This window comes from Neodiprion pinetum, chromosome 7, assembly GCF_021155775.2.
Source record: "Neodiprion pinetum isolate iyNeoPine1 chromosome 7, iyNeoPine1.2, whole genome shotgun sequence".
Lineage (NCBI taxonomy): Eukaryota > Metazoa > Arthropoda > Insecta > Hymenoptera > Diprionidae > Neodiprion > Neodiprion pinetum.
Window position 1 is genome coordinate 18,789,846 of NC_060238.1, and position 16,791 is coordinate 18,806,636.

General features: G+C 42.2%; 1 long non-coding RNA gene across 1 annotated transcript in view; it reads right to left on the reverse strand.

Annotated features, from left to right (window-relative positions):
- Positions 1-4,693: 4,693 nt before the first annotated feature.
- Positions 4,694-16,791, reverse strand: part of LOC138191329 (uncharacterized) — a 71,615-nt gene continuing 59,517 nt past the window's right edge. Inside the window, exon 2 of the long non-coding RNA XR_011177691.1 lies at positions 4,694-10,342. This is a non-coding gene — a long non-coding RNA (uncharacterized lncRNA). The remainder of the gene's footprint in view (positions 10,343-16,791) is intronic.

Here is a 16,791-nt window from a genome sequence, read left to right on the forward strand (position 1 = left end):
CTTTTTTTTTGGGCAAAAAACTTTTGGTCTGAGATTCGATTAAAATGACTCTCATCCGACCAATTGGACCCTCAGGAACTCAGTAATCGCGGCGAAAAGAGCGCAGGACCAACGAGAGCAAAATGGCGAGCGAAAAAGCACCTGCTGAAAAATGTCGAAAACACAGGTTCTCGTTTGTTGGCTGTAACTTCTGATGCGTTGATCGCAGCGTACTCGGACTGCGCCCAATCGATTTCTCTCGCAAAATCACGTCGGAATAGTGCATGAAAGAATTCATTCCAGCACCTTGCAGAATTGCGAAAATTTTCGCCAAAAAATGCAAAGGGGTTAGCCTTACTTTTGCTTCATTTTTCGAGGCGAAAATTTTTGGTCTCGGATTCGATTTAAATGACTCTTACCTGACCAATTGGACCCTCAGGAACTCAGAAAACTCAGCAAAAAGAGCGTGGGACCGAGAGAGAGAAATGGCGAGCAAAAAATCACCTGCTGAAAAATGTCGAAAATTCAGGTTCTCGTTTTTTGGCCGTAACTCTTGATGCGTCGACCGCAGCGTATTGGGACTGCGCCCAATCGATTTCTCTCGCAAAATTACGTCGAAATAGTGCCACAATTAACGAAATCCAGCACTTTTAAAAATCGCGAAAATTTTCGCCTAAAATGGAAAGGGGTTAGCCTTACTTTTTTTTTTGGGAAAAAACTTTTGGTCTCAGATTCGATTAAAATGACTCTAATCTGACCAATTGGACCCTCGGGGACTCAGAAATCGCAGCGAAAAGAGCGTTGGACCAACAGGAGAGAAATGACGAGCGGAGAAGCACCTGCTGAAAAATGTCGAAAATTCGGGTTTTGGTTTTTTGGCCGTAACTTTTAATGCGTTGATCGCAGCGTACTGGGACTGCGCCCAATCGATTTTTCTCCCAAAATTACGTCGAAATAGTGCCACAATTAATCAATTCCAGCACTTTTGAAAATCGCGAAAATTTTCACCAAAAATGGAAAGGGGTTAGCCTTACTTTTTTTTTGGGCAAAAAACTTTTGGTCTGAGATTCGATTAAAATGACTCTCATCCGACCAATTGGACCCTCAGGAACTCAGTAATCGCGGCGAAAAGAGCGCAGGACCAACAGGAGCAAAATGGCGAGCGAAAAAGCACCTGCTGAAAAATGTCGAAAATTCGGGTTCTGGTTTTTTGGCCGTAACTTTTGATGCGTTGATCGCAGCGTATTGGGACTGCGCCAAATCGATTTTCCTCGCGAAATTACGTCGGAAAAGTGCCACAATTAATCAAATCCAGCACTTTGGGAAATCGCGAAAATTTTCGCCAAAAATGGAAAGGGGTCAGCCTCACTTTTTTTTTTGGGAAAAATCTTTTGGTCTCAGATTCGATTAAAATGACTCTCATCTGACCAATTGGACCCTCAGGAACCCACAAAACGCAGCAAAAAGAGCGTGGGACGAAGAGGAGAAAAATGGCGAGCAAAAAATCACCTGCTGAAAAATGTCGAAAACGCAGGTTCTCCTTTTTTGGCTGCAACTTTTGATGCGTCGACCGCAGCGTACTGGGACTGCGCCCAATCGATTTTTCTCGCGAAATTACGTCGGAATAGTGCCACAATTAACGAAATCCAGCACTTTTCAAAATCGCGAAAATTTTCGCCAAACATGGAAAGGGGTTAGCCTCACTTTTTTTTTTGGGAAGAAACTTTTGGTCTCAGATTCGATTAAAATGACTCTAATCTGACCAATTGGACCCTCGGGAACTCAGAAATCGCAGCGAAAAGAGCGTAGGACCAACAGGAGAGAAATGACGAGCGGAGAAGCACCTGCTGAAAAATGTCGAAAATTCGGGTTTTGGTTTTTTGGCCGTAACTTTTGATGCGTTGATCGCAGCGTACTGGGACTGCGCCCAATCGATTTTTTTCCCAAAATTACGTCGAAATAGTGCCACAATTAATCAAATCCAGCACTTTTGGAAATCGCGAAAATTTTCGCCAAAAATGGAAAGGGGTTAGCCTTACTTTTTTTTTGGGCAAAAAACTTTTGGTCTCAGATTCGATTAAAATGACTTTCATCTGACCAATTGGACCCTCAGGAACTCAGAAATCGCAGCGAAAAGAGCGTAGGACCAACAGGAGAGAAATGACGAGCGGAGAAGCACCTGCTGAAAAATGTCGAAAATTCGGGTTCCGGTTTTTTGGCCGTAACTTTTGATGCGTTGATCGCAGCGTATTGGGACTGCGCCAAATCGATTTTCCTCGCGAAATTACGTCGGAAAAGTGCCACAATTAAAAAATTCCAGCACTTTTGAAAATCGCGAAAATTTTCAGCAAAAATGGAAAGGGGTTAGCCTCACTTTTTTTTTGGGCAAAAAACTTTTGGTCTGAGATTCGATTAAAATGACTCTCATCCGACCAATTGGACCCTCAGGAACTCAGTAATCGCGGCGAAAAGAGCGCAGGACCAACAGGAGCAAAATGGCGAGCGAAAAAGCACCTGCTGAAAAATGTCGAAAACACAGGTTCTCGTTTGTTGGCTGTAACTTCTGATGCGTTGATCGCAGCGTACTCGGACTGCGCCCAATCGATTTCTCTCGCAAAATGACGTCGGAATAGTGCATGAAAGAATTTATTCCAGCACTTTTCAGAATTGCGAAAATTTTCGCCAAAAATTGCAAAGGGGTTAGCCTTACTTTTTCTCCATTTCTCGGGGCGAAAATTTTTGGTCTCGGATTCGATTTAAATGACCCTCACCTGACTAATTGGACCCTCAGAAACTCAGAAAACGCAGCAAAAAGAGCGTAGGATCAACAGGAGAGAAATTACGAAGGAAAAAGCATCTGCTGAAAAATGTGGAACACACAGGTTCTCGTTTGTTGGCTGTAACTTCTGATGCGTTGATCGCAGCGTACTCGAACTGCGCCCAATCGATTTCTCTCGCAAAATTACGTCGGAATAGCGCATGAAAGAATTCATTCCAGCGGCTTTCAGAATTGCGAAAATTTTCGCCAAAAAATGCAAAGGGGTTAGCCTTACTCTTTCTTCATTTTTCGGGGCGAAAATTTTTGGTCTCGGATTCGATTTAAATGACTCTTACCTGACCAATTGGACCCTCAGGAACTCAGAAAACGCAGCAAAAAGAGCGTGGGACCGAGAGAGAGAAATGGCGAGCAAAAAATCACCTGCTGAAGAATGTCGAAAATTCAGGTTCTGGTTTTTTGGCTGTAACTTTTGATTCGTCGACCGCAGCGTATTGGGACTGCGCCCAATCGATTTCTCTTGCAAAATTACGTCGGAATAGTGCATGAAAGAATTTATTTCAGCACTTTTCAGAATTGCGAAAATTTTCGCCAAAAAATGCAAAGGGGTTACTTTTTTTCCATTTCTCGGGGCGAAAATTTTTGGTCTCGGATTCGATTTAAACGACCCTCACCTGACTAATTGGACCCTCAGGAACTCAGAAAACGCAGCAAAAAGAGCGTGGGATCAACAGGACAGAAATTACGAAGGAAAAAGCATCTGCTGAAAAATGTGGAACACACAGGTTCTCGTTTTCTGGCTGTAACTTTCGATTCGTTGATCGCAGCATATTGGGACTGCGCCCAATCGATTTCTCTCGCAAAATTACAACAAACGTACAATAGAATTTCAATCGGAATATTATACGAATAATCGATAAGGAGGAACTCGATGAAAATAATAGTGATTTAACGTATAACTTACCCATCCATTGCTTGTTGTAGAATCAGCAGTCGGGGGCAGGTGCTTCTCGTGGAGCGGCAAAGAATTGAAAATAAGTTGTTTAAGTTGAGGATTTAATTGACAATTATACCTTAATGTTATACGAGGTTTCCAGAGAGATTAAAACTTCAATTTTATGCTGGTAGTTTATTTCGGACTAAAAAATAATAATACAATAGAATTACAAATTGGAATGTAATATTATTCAAGATCAAACGTATGAAACTGTAATTTTAATCTAGCTTGCTTCCACAGCTGCCTTGCTAGGTTTCATAATATTTGATATTGAATGTATTTACGCGTGTGGCACCATGTATATTTCAGAATTTTATAAATATTCTTATAGTTGAATAATTTATTAGTTGAATAATTGTATGTTTGATAATTTTGTAATTTTAATAATGCTGCGAGAGGCTCCACATATGTGCAGGCGTGCATAGAGTACAATTGAATTATACGTAATGTTCTATGGGTTTGCTTCACCTTTGGGATTTATCCTATTTTGTTTAATATTCAATATTCAAAATAAAATAATATTAACTATTTTGTGTTCTCGTCACGATCGAATATATCCCTTAAGCCTTCGTAACATTGCCAGTTGCTGCGCACCATTTGTGAAAATTCAGTCTTCGCTACACAGCGTCGTAGTGAAGCTCATAATTATATTATATTGAGTGTAATTTATTCGTTTCAATAACGTATTAGATTTACGTATTTTATGTTGAAATATGTGCAGCAATATTCTAGTTTACAGGTGGTTGAATATTATAATGTGAATAATAATTTGAATAAACAATGTTCAGAGTAATAGATATATGAATATTATTATATTGATAATCATATTCTCTGCTTATTAGTATACAGGATTGTGAGAATTGTTTAAACGATTCAGGCTAAAGCATAATAACGATATAGGATAGGTGGTAGTTCAAAATAAATGGTTAAAAATCAATTCATCTGGTAAAAGTTAACATATATTCTTCAAACGATTTGGTTACAAAAATATAACGATAACAAATGAAGTTTAATCAAATGAAGGAATTATAATGGTTCCGGGTATGAATCTAAACTAAGATAAAGTCGACAGCAGATTAATATTCAAATACAGCTAGTTGTATAAAAGACTTAATTACACCGTTTACGCTCTTCAGCAGGTCTGGTATTATTTTGAGTATATTTAGTGGATATATAATCGATACCAAGAGACATCTATGGTTTATGATTATTAATTCTACAGTTGGTCGTTTATCAAAATATGGTATATCTCGTTTTAGATTAACATATTTTTTTATCAATATACAAATAATAATTGTATTTAGTTGATCCGTGGAACCACATGAAATTTCTAATATTCATTCCTGATTAATTATCTGTACTTGGGCCGGGAGAATAACTCTCCTTCTTGGTCTTGAGGGTCTAAGAGCCTGCAGTTGCAACAAACAATGCGGGGGCGATCCCTTGGTGCCACTTCACATGATCAGCGTTATTCTGGAATGTGTCTCGCGTGCTCAATCTCGTTGATTATACAATTAGAATATTAACATGAGATATCTTAATATAATTTTCTCACATTCGTCCATACCGTATACTAAGTAACCTATTTCAATTTCATGTATATTATGTGAGCGAATCATGATAATTATTGATAAGATATTCAGCTTAAAAAGAGATATATTTTTATTTTGAGCTGCCCTATGTTCAGCTCAGCGTTTCTTAGCTCAGTTCTTGGTACCAGTTAATCTGATCTTTTATAAAACCCAATACCGTGGACCGTACATGAGTTTTTCTAGGAAGGGTGGAAATGGTTTTTTATGTGAAAATGAGAATGAAATAATACATGGTGCGATAAATGTCGCTCAAGTGGCTAGAAAATAATGATTGATTGTTTTAATGAAAATAGCGTATTGAAAAAGGTACGTCAGGGCGTAACATATTGATATATTACGTACTTTTAAAGACCAGTCATTTTGACTAGTGTGGTAGTTGTAATGGTAATGCTAAATAATACCTTTGAATAGCTTAAGTTTTAATTATGGTAACATTAAGATTCTGTAAGAGGATCTCAAGCACTAAAATGTGGTAATACTGGAACGCGCACCGTGTGCAAAAGACGTGTTGCAAGTCTATCACCACTATCACGTATATACCCATCTAAAGGTTGAACAAAAATAGAAATATACTACGCATTAGTAAAAGAGAGATGGTGTCGGCGAGCGTTTCAGTATTACTAAATTTCAATGATCTCGCGACTTTCAAGTAAATTTGGTTTGCAATTTACTAATAGATAGTTAGATCTGAGTAACTAGTCGTTATCTAGTAACTTTTGGTTTTATCGCAAAATTCTCGTACTGAAGTTAGACGTGGTTAGTAGAGTTATGAATAGAAAGGAAAAAATTTGTACCGGGTTGGTCGGATGTTACACCTTCCCTCCTATATAAGAATGACGAGATAAGCTCGATCACTTTTCCTTGTTAGAATTATTTACATCGGGATTGCGGAAAGAATTTGACTTCTGATTTCCTATCGGTGGTACAGTTAAATTAGATGCATTTCTCGCAGATAGCGTTGGGCCTCCGACTTCTTGTTTGAGTTCCATATCCATTGATAAGTTTGGGTACATCATCTGCTTGACATGTGTGGGTTCCAAGATATCTTCAGGGCATTGGGCTGCTGTTTCACCGTTGTTTCTTGTACGGGCTCCATTGAATCTGTATTCATTGTTTCCTTGTTGCGAGAAAGTTCCAGCATGTGGAGGCTGCTTCCGCATGCGTCCTTCAATACGTAGCTGTGTATTATTGTACGAAGGCAGAATTTGATAATCTGGTAAAGATAGAATATTCCAAGGAATCCAGCGCTGTAGGTTCCAAAGTTCACTAGCGATCCCCACATCTGTGTCCAGGTAGTTTCTGCAATTTTCTGTATGGTGTCTTCGTTTAGGAACTGCATGATGGATAGTTTTGTTAGCGATTGCTTCTCCGGACATTACTCTTGCTATGTCGTTTAATATTTCGGGTCTTTCCGTAGGGAACATGATGTCATCGCGTAAGTGCTGCAGGTCCTTGGATGAATAAATATCGCCTGTTACTGGGTAGCTTCGGCTGATGTACCTCCAGGTTGGAAATGTCAATGGTTCGATAACTGTAGGTTCTTCTGTTGGAGTTAATTAAACCATTAATTTATACCACTGTTCATTAAAGTGGTACGTTACAGGTACGAAGGGATAACAATCTATTTTCTACATTTCCCTTAGGGTGTCCACTACATTGTTTAGTCCTTGGAGAACCCGTGTACTTGGTAAAGGCTGTACTTCAGTATTTGGCTGGGTGTCGACCGCTGATTGATCCTCTTGGTTACTTTCATGACGTGATTCCTGGTTCAGAAGCTGGTTTTCATCCAGTACATTATTCATACATATAGCAGTCGAATCTCGCATCTATGTTCATCGCATAATATTTCTGAATTTTTAATCAGTGATTGAAGAAGGCATTCGTGACCTTCTAAATTTTCCACCTTTGCAAAGTAGGTGCGCAAAGTCATTGCCTTCTTCGTTGTTTTTGTAAGTATTTCTTCATTTTTTTCCATTGATGCAAGGTCGGTTTTACGTTTTCGGCGGTATTGATTTCTGAAAGAATGTAAATTCGAAAAATTAACGAAGGTATTGATTTCTTTTTCCAAGGTGAGCCCGTAATGGTAGCTCGATAACCATTGTTTTCTCCATTGGATTGCAACCGGAGGCGTGGACTGGATCAAGGTGATGCAGATCACCAAGTGATGTATCGTATTCCCTTCGGAATCCTTGCATGTCGACGACGTACATCTCGATTCTGCAATGTATGATATTCGGCGTCAATATAGACGTGCGATTCGGGCGCTGTGATCTATGGAGGCGTACTCATAGGAATCGAAAGTCATCTTCAGTCATGATGAGGATGTGTGGTGCGTGAAGGATTCTTTTGTTGAAAATTCGGTAGTTCCAGGATGCGATTCAAGGTAAATCAGAAGTTTTCTTTCTTTATCTCCCTTTTGGTGTTCATTATTATTATTACCTAAGGGTGTAGTAACAGATCTTAATTACATTCATTTTTCATATTCTACGTTTGGGGTATTATTTTTTGAGACACCTAGTTACAGATTTTCCGATTTGTTAAGACAAAACGAATGTAGCTTTGATTTATGTAATCCGTGTAGTGAAAACTGCGATTGATTTATTTATATAATTTGATAAATAGACCCACGGAGGTTTCTGCCTGGTATGCCTTAGAAGCATGCATGATTTGAGCTTTTAATTTATCAATTCATCGTGATCATCATTAGGGATCTCGGTTATTAATCGAGTATTTGAATGGAATTTTTTTCCATTTTTGGGGTGCATAATGCAGTGCAAGCCAAAGTAATGAGGACGAATTTTTTGTTTTTCGTTGAAAATGATAATTTTTGATGTTATCGGTAATTGAATTTCACTGATTTTAATATATATAGATATATCTTAACATGGGTGACGTTACAATGTTATAGTTTTCAATCTGTTATATTAATGGCAATTTTTATTCAATCGAAAAAATAAAAAATACGTCCAAAATATTTTTTTCCAATCTACAAGAATATGAAATAAAAAAATTTCATTTGAATACTCAATGCTCCGATATCGATGTATTGTTTCACCTTGCTTTGATTTTCGTTGTTAATTCTTATTGAAAACATTACATCGTTCAGGTCCCTGATTAATATAATGATGTTCGCAAGAAATCTGGAGTCAAGATCGTTCACAATAATACGTACATTGCTAATGATATAATTTTCGCCTGCGCTATAATTATAATTTCCAGGGGCAAATTATTATCCAATATCACAACACCATAAGAGAGCCTTACGGACTCTTACCATAGTTCTTAGACCAATACTGCCATACACAGTTAACATCATCACGTGCAATACTCTTATATCGATAGTTCGCACACGCGTTATATCATCAGCCTAATTCATATTCATGAAGCATTAAGCAGCATATATATAATTTTCACATTCGACCATTATATGTTTCAACATTAGTTTTCACATAAAACCCTTAATTTATGTTTTCAGCTGCAATGACTCAAAGTAATAAACACTTACAATAGATTTCAATCTCATTACTCAATTAAGATAACTTCATAGACTAAGCACAGGAAAAGTGGGAAGGGAAAACAAGGATAGTTAACAAACAGAAAAGCTCTTATTTTCAAAACTAGAGATAGCGAATTGGTTTTGACTACGATGCGACCAATTAGTGCTTCACCACTTGATTCCATGAACCAATCGTCTCGCGCTAACACTCTACCAAGATATTACTCACTAATCAGAAACCTTACCCTTAAGTATTAATCAACCTCAGGCAATCATTTTAGACCCATGAGAAGACGCGTCTCTTTCGAACTCCTCTCACTTTTCCATTAATTTAACCCTGATTCAGAACAGAAAGCAGAGGAGATTAAAGCGTCGAACAGTAGACATCTAATGGTACAGTTCAGAACTTCACGGAAATCATAGAATTAAGTTATAGAATAATTTAACTCCAAATCTCCGAGACTTAGTAAGAGCTTGTGACTGTGATAAGAGATAACCATCAGTGTGTAGAACAATAGTGAACCTAATTACATATTGAGAACTTGAAGGAGATTGTGCAAATAAACGTGAATTAAACCCAAGTGTTGTCATCAATAATTATTTTAATCATGCATAGTGATTGGTTGGTTGGTCCCAAAACTTAGGAAACTCTCAAATTTTGTGTTAGCTGAACGAGAAGACTTGAGGAGCTGAGCAGTCGATTTTTGGGATTCATGTATATCAAAAACGTAAGTCGAGAGTATAACTAAATCATACAGCGAATCTGAATCAACTCGAAACGTTCATATCAGAACGTAACAGCTCTACCTATAAATAAAATGGTGACAGCAGACCGCGAAAGCCAACTGGAAATGATTCAAAAATCGTCAATTAATCAACGCTACTAAAATATGTGAAAACTTGGAAAAATTTTCAACACTGGTGTGAAGATAAATTATTTTAACTTATATAAACTAGACTTAAGGATTTATAGGAAAGATGCAAATGCGCCTGAAGCTTGAGTATAGTGATATACGTTTATAGAACACAAATTAAGTCAGTCAGTCAAGTAATTCTGTAAATGAAAGCCAAAAGAATCCATCTGAATCATATTCATTTAAGTTAATCCATTGTCGGTTGTATGGAAATATTGAAGCACAAATATTACTTAATCTTTATACGTCAGCCGAATAAGAAAAGGTATGTAAATTAAATTAAAATATGTCAGTTGGGATTATGCACTCCCACGTGGAAATGATCGCCATTTAACATGCTAATAATCTCTGTAATCTTAAATGTTGCAGGTGCCTTTTGTTCTTATATCTACGAGTCTAGTGTTAAATAAAGCAGCCAAATACTTAATACAAGTGTTATTTATTTATTCATTCTCAATACCTACTTCCAAGTCTTAACACGTTTCAAGATATCTCTAGTTCGATATCAGCTCGCAATCATATGCAACCGCGCCGCCTCTCTCATGTGTCCTCTCTCTCGGCGTCTCTGCAGTGAACGTAGTGGCAAGGCTAAAAATTAACTGATTTGTTAAAATGGAGATGATGATTCTTCATATGTGGAACATATTTTATAATTTAGGTACACCAAATGCGACCGAACAACATGCCAGCCCTATTAGTGCGCATCGCAACCCCGTAAATAGTCCGCGTACCTCAGGAAGAACTAAAGCCTCAAGGTCACCCAAAACAGCACGACTCTTGAAACAATTACGTACGACAAAAGATATGTACCGTAGTAGATTCGTTAGGCTGAAACGTCAACATAAAACTGTAAATAAATCTACTTTGGCGAGGACTGTGCCATTTACTGTATAGGTGGCTATCTATGCAGAAGATTTCTCAAGCGCAACAACTGTGATGACTGGAGGGCACCGCTTATCAATCCGGATCCTCAAATGGGTATACTTGACGAACACCAAATTTTTACATGTGGCTGAAACTTATTTATCCTGGAGAATCGAGTAAACGAGTAACCGCCGTCAGACTCGGCCCTACTAATATGTTTTTTCTGGTAATTTTTTTGAGTTTTATGAAGTGTACGACAGCTCAACAATGCTAACCACTCTTCGCGTTACCCGGAGCAGACGACGTGGACGTGGCGGATGTACGGCTCCATTTTTTAAAATATTTTTGTCAAAGTTATATTATTATTTTTTTTTAGATTTTTAAAAAATGTTTTTTATGTTTTTTTCAACGTTATTGTGGGACATTTTTGTATCGTATGCTATTATATTTTTTGATAAAGTTTTAGATTTTATCGCTTCATTGTTTCATCGTATCATGTTATTTTTTTTCATAATAATCATTTGAATTTGCTTAGGATATTTTATAGTTTTTCCAAAATAATGTTGTGTCTTATTATATTATATAGAGACCTGTCTTGTATGCGATTGAATTTGTTTTTTCTGTATCATTTTTTATTCACTTATATCTCGCATTTGTGTATTTTCTATTGTTTTGTGCATTTCATCTCATTTCAAAGTTTTCCGTAATAATTTTACTCCCGTTATTCCTGATTGTGATAACACTGATTTGAATACTAACGACGTGTGGTTCAAAACACAGCTACTAGGAGCTGACGATAAGGAACAATCTTTCTGGAAAAGAATGGCTGAGGCAGCTAAATATGAGGGGTTTGATCCTAAGGTCACTACTTCTCTTCTCATCGCAGCCTGGAGGATAAGAGTGAGAGATATATCAGAAGCAAGAACTGATGTGTTGCAATTAGACATACCAGTTACCTATAATGGAGTGGCCTCCAACATCAATTATTCTAGCAATGAGAGCTTTGATAAGGACATGAGAACCTTATGTCTCATTTTCTCAACTAGAGGTGCATCATTCTCCAAAATTCAGAAGAAGAGCAGACTCCAATAGCGGCAATTGATGGATATGCTCAGAGTTAAATATGATCTAAGAGTGTGTTCGGAAATTGACTGACCAGTACTGTCAGTACTGGTTTTCCGTTCCAAAATGCTTTTCAGCACGGCTGACACGGCTGAAACGTATCTCCATTTCGTTGCACATTGGTTCTAGGGAACTACTGACCTCCGGCTGTAGAGACTGTCAGCAGCGAGGTAGTGCAGAGCCAGTAATGCATATGGCGACGTCCTGTGAGTGACACGCTATATACGCGCAAGTATAAAAAGGATTTTAGATATGGATACCGCAAATAAAAAAATCCCGTCATCGGTGGTTAAGTCAATCCCGGTCATTGACGAAGATACGGGGGACCTGTTCCAGGTAGAAATGACGATGCAGGAATACGAAAAAGCTCTGGCCGGTAAATTCCCCTAACCTCTCTTATTTGTACATGTCAAGGGATTAAAAAAAATATTATCATCTCACCAGTACATAAAAAATAACACGCAATAATTTAAAAATTGCAGATGAATCGTTCATGTTAAAAATCATTTCGGAAAGGACGCCGCAACACAAGAGCGCCAATACATCGACGACTGAAGGTGAAAGATCGCATCAGCAGCCTGAAGAAAACCTTCAGGAAGTGGTTAATTCGGATGACTACACAGGTAAAGTGAAATAACCATTCAGGTTTTTATCTGGGACGCTTAAAATTTTCGAAAAAACAAGAAGCTTACTTTGTTCTGTGTTAAAAAGAGAACAATTTATCATTTTTCTCGTATTAAATATTTTATTTCCAAAAAAGGGCCAATTTCTACTTGACGGATTGATAAGGAAATATCATTATTTGTATATTTACATTTCAGACTTTTGGACAGCAACGGGAAGACTGGCATTCATTTCCGAATTCGAAACGTTTCAAAAATTAATCGAAAGAGGGAAATTGAAACAAAAAGATGCATTTGAAAATATTGCATCAAATTTAAAAAAAAAAGCAATTCAAGTTAGCGCCAAACAGTGCGCAACAAAATTGGCGTCACTGAAACGTATGTATGAAAAAATCGAAGACCACAATTCAAAATCCGGGAAGGATCGTCAAACGTGGCACACTTCGAGGTTTGGTTATAAATATATTATATGTGCACAATTGCCCCTTAATCACTAATCCTACAGGGCCTCTACTTGGTTTTCGCGATTAAAAAAAAGAAATTTTTGCCCAGGTATTACAGCGAAAAGGGAAGAACAATTGTTTCCACTTTCTTGTCTCTTGAGGACCTAACCTCTGGAACTGCAGAAGCCATTCTCCAGGTAATTGAAAGCGTAACAAACTCATTTACATTGGATCTCCATAACCTACCATTATAGTCGGTGTCAACAATGGATTGTTCGTTTTGCTCAAAAACAAGTACAACTTGCCACATCTAGTTTTGATCAGATGCATTTACTGCGCTCTTCAATTAGCCGCTTCGCACGCGAAGACGGAAACTTTGCCACGGAATCTCGAGTTCCTAACCTAACATAATCCGCGACACACATAATTGGTTTGCTCATTATAGTCTCCGATAAATCGCGTACAAAGAAATTTACCAACGAGGGTGCTGCACCACTGAAAATACTTCAATTGAGTAGAACGCGTTGGATTTCTATCGGAGCAGCGATTGATCGGATTCTAAATCAATGGGATGAGCTCAAAACGCATTTTGAAATCGTCAAGAGAAAGGAAGCTTGTTACACAGCTGAAATGTTGTACAATAACTGCAAAGATGCTACGAACAAAAGTTTATCTGACATACATCCATTCAATCCTCATCGACGTACAGCGCGCGAATAAGTCGCTTCAATTCGCGACTGCGGATCCGTCAAAACTTCTCTATGATCTGAAAAACTTGCCTCGGGCAGTTTCATCAAATATTTGAATTCCAACATCTTCCCGATCCCTTTTAGGTTAGGTTACGTTAGGTTAGGTTACGTTAGGTTAGGTTAGGTCCCCTACGTCGGTTGTCACCTTGTCGTGGTGTGGGGGCTTGGCGGTCGCAATGAATCTAGTGGACCCAATGACCAGGGCCTCAAAGTCCCTGGGCAAAGGCGAGACCAGATGAGCGACTACCACCAAGCACAACCGGCCCAGCCACCCGAGGTTGGGTGAGGGAATGGCGATGAATGAATGGGAAGCGAATGAATGGGATGTGGTCGAGACCTCTGAGGATATTCCTCCGAGACTAGCCAAGGCCGGACTAGTAATCCGCCGACCAGGGCTGCAAAAAATGTCTGTACCTTTCCTGTGGGTTTCTAGGAATCCGCAGGTTTGAAGTGGGAAAACCGCTATTTGCAGCTGGCTGGAGCCAATCGGAGGGTTGAATCTTGGGTTCCGGGCGCATGCGTGGAGGATTACCTGGTCAGTATTTCCTCATACCCGAAGCTGGTAGGGTATTTCCGGCAAGGTCTTACCCGAATGGGGGCCTACCCTGGCTCGGATTGACAGGGGAATCCCCCGGACGGAAGACCCTAAAGAGGTAAGGGGGGAGGGGGGGATCGCATGGATAGGGCTGACCACCCGACAAGCTGAAAGCAGCTTCCGTGCGAGTACGGGGTTAGGGTTCTTTCCGGCGGGGATAGATGCTGCACCGCGGTGCAGCTGCCATGATGGCCGAACCGTCGTAAGACACAATCTTCACTAATATGGATAACTTCAACAAAACAAACACAAGGAAAACCAACGAAGAGATGGAGTTCGAGGTGTTCGAGGTTGACCCCTTCGCGAGAAGGACCAGCCTCCGTAGGTCACCACCACCGCCCAGGCGGGTCACCACCTCGGAGCTGCAGATGAGGGAGCCGGCGCCTGTCCAGACGCCACTCATCCTCATCGATGTAGAGGCGTCGAAGGAGGGTGCGCAAAAGGGCGCGGCCGCGGCGAGGGGAGCGACTGCAAAAGCCAGGGGCGAGGGGGCAAGGACGATGAGCTGCCCCGGGGAGGTAAGCCTGGCCACCCACAGCGGACAGGAGGTAAGCGACAGGAAATCGCTGAAGGACCTGATTACCCTCATTGAGGGAATGAAGGCCTTTACGGTGGCCCACAAGAACACCCACGTCGCGCTTAGAGAGGACGTGGCCAAGGCGGCCATAATCATCAGGCGAGTCGAGCGTGCCTGGATCAAGATGGAGGAGGAGGTGGCCGGAACCAGAGTGCCGCGGGAAACCGGGGACAAGGCCACACAGACGGGGGTGCGGAAGCTGCAGCAAGAACAGCAGCAGAAGGAAGCACCAACCAGCAAGAGGAAGGAGATCTCTCCCTCAACCGGAGCCGCGGAAAAGAGGCCGCGCCCGGAAGAACGGGTAGAGAAACCCCTTCAGGAGGGCTGGAGCGAGGTGGTCAAGCGAGGCCGCCGCAAGACAGCCGCCCCAGCGCCGGCAGCGCCAGCGGCATCGACCAAGAACACGGCCGCGGCCCCCGCCAAGGAAAGGGGACCAAGGCCCAGGAAGCCTGTCAGGCCGGATGCCGTCCTGATTAAGACGGAAGCGGGGAAAAACTACGCGGAGGTCCTCAAAAGGGTCAGGGGCCAGGTGGACCCCGACAAGGTAGGTGCCTCCATTACAGCAGTCAGGAGGACCAGAGGTGGGGACGTCCTCCTCGAGCTTAAGGGCTCAAGCGGGGCGCAGGCCCTGAAGAAGGCCGTCGTAGAGGCTCTGGGCGGACAGGCAAAAGTGTCAACGCTGGAGCCGACTATGACCATCGAGGTCCGGGACCTCGATGAAATCACGACGGCAGAGGAGACCAGGGCGGCCCTCAGCAGCGTCCTGAAAGCACCGTTGGAGGGTGAGATCAGGCTGAGGAGCGGCTTCCGGGGCACGCAGACCGCGCGTATGCGCATCCCAGAGCGGACTGCCCGGAAGCTACTGACCATAGGAAAGGTCAAGATCGGCTGGACCGCCTGCCGGATCCGCGAGAGGATCTCGGTGGATAGGTGCCACAGGTGCCAAGGGTACGGGCACCACGCGGCACAGTGCCTGGGAAAGGACAATTCCCAGGCTTGCAGAAAGTGCGGGGAGGCTGGCCACAAGGAGAAGGAGTGTCCGAAGACGGCCCCTAGGTGCATTTCATGCGCCAGTAATGGGGCAAGGGCAGACCACTTCTCCGGTAGTGGAAGATGCTCGGTCTTTAGGGACGAGCTGAACAAGGCCAAACTTCGGCATGGCAGGCGAAGCATCGCGGGGGTCGCCAGCACCGTAGCAGCGAATAGGGATAGTGTGGAGGCCGTGATGCTCTCCCCCACCACACTGGGAGTTTCGTTCGGGCGGAGGCTCGATTTTAGCGCTCCAGCATGCCAGGAGTGAGGGGGAACACCAGCACGGGACCCGGGGACAGGCCTGGAGTAGTGATACTCCAGGTAAACCTTAACCGGAGCCGTGCGGCCCAGGACCTGCTGACCCAGACTGCTGCGGCACACGGGGCCGGGATACTAATTGTCTTGGAACCCAGCAGCGCGGGAAAGCAGGGAAACTGGGCGGTGGATACGAGGGGAGACGCTGCCATACTGGGGACGAAGAGGTTAGCCGGAAACCTGGAGCCGGGTGGCAAGGGTGCTGGCTACGTTTGGGCGAGGGTAAGCGGGCTAACCATCTTTAGCTGCTACTACTCGCCTAACGAGGCCATCGAGGAATTTGAGCGACAACTGGACGACCTCGAGAGCGCGGTTAGAGCGGTGGGCACCAAAACCCTTGTGGCTGGCGACTTTAACGCCAAGTCGCCAAACTGGGGGTCAAGCAAGTGGGACAAGAGGGGTCGGGCGGTCGCAGACTTCCTGGCCAGGCTAGATCTCATTCCAGTAAACGAGGGTACAGCCCCAACGTGGCAGCGGGCCAGCACGGGGGCCTCGTCGGTAATCGACCTGACAGCAGGAACCCCAGGGGTGGCCGCCGAAGTGATGGGGTGGCGTGTGCTGGACGACGAAAGCCTGAGCGACCACCGCTATATTTATATGAAGTGGAAGCCCAGGGACAGGTCGCGCGCTCGAACACCTGGCAGCACCGAGAAAGGATGGGTGGTGAGGAAGCTGGACAAGGACGCGATGGCGAGCTTCCTCAGAAGGGAAAAGGAG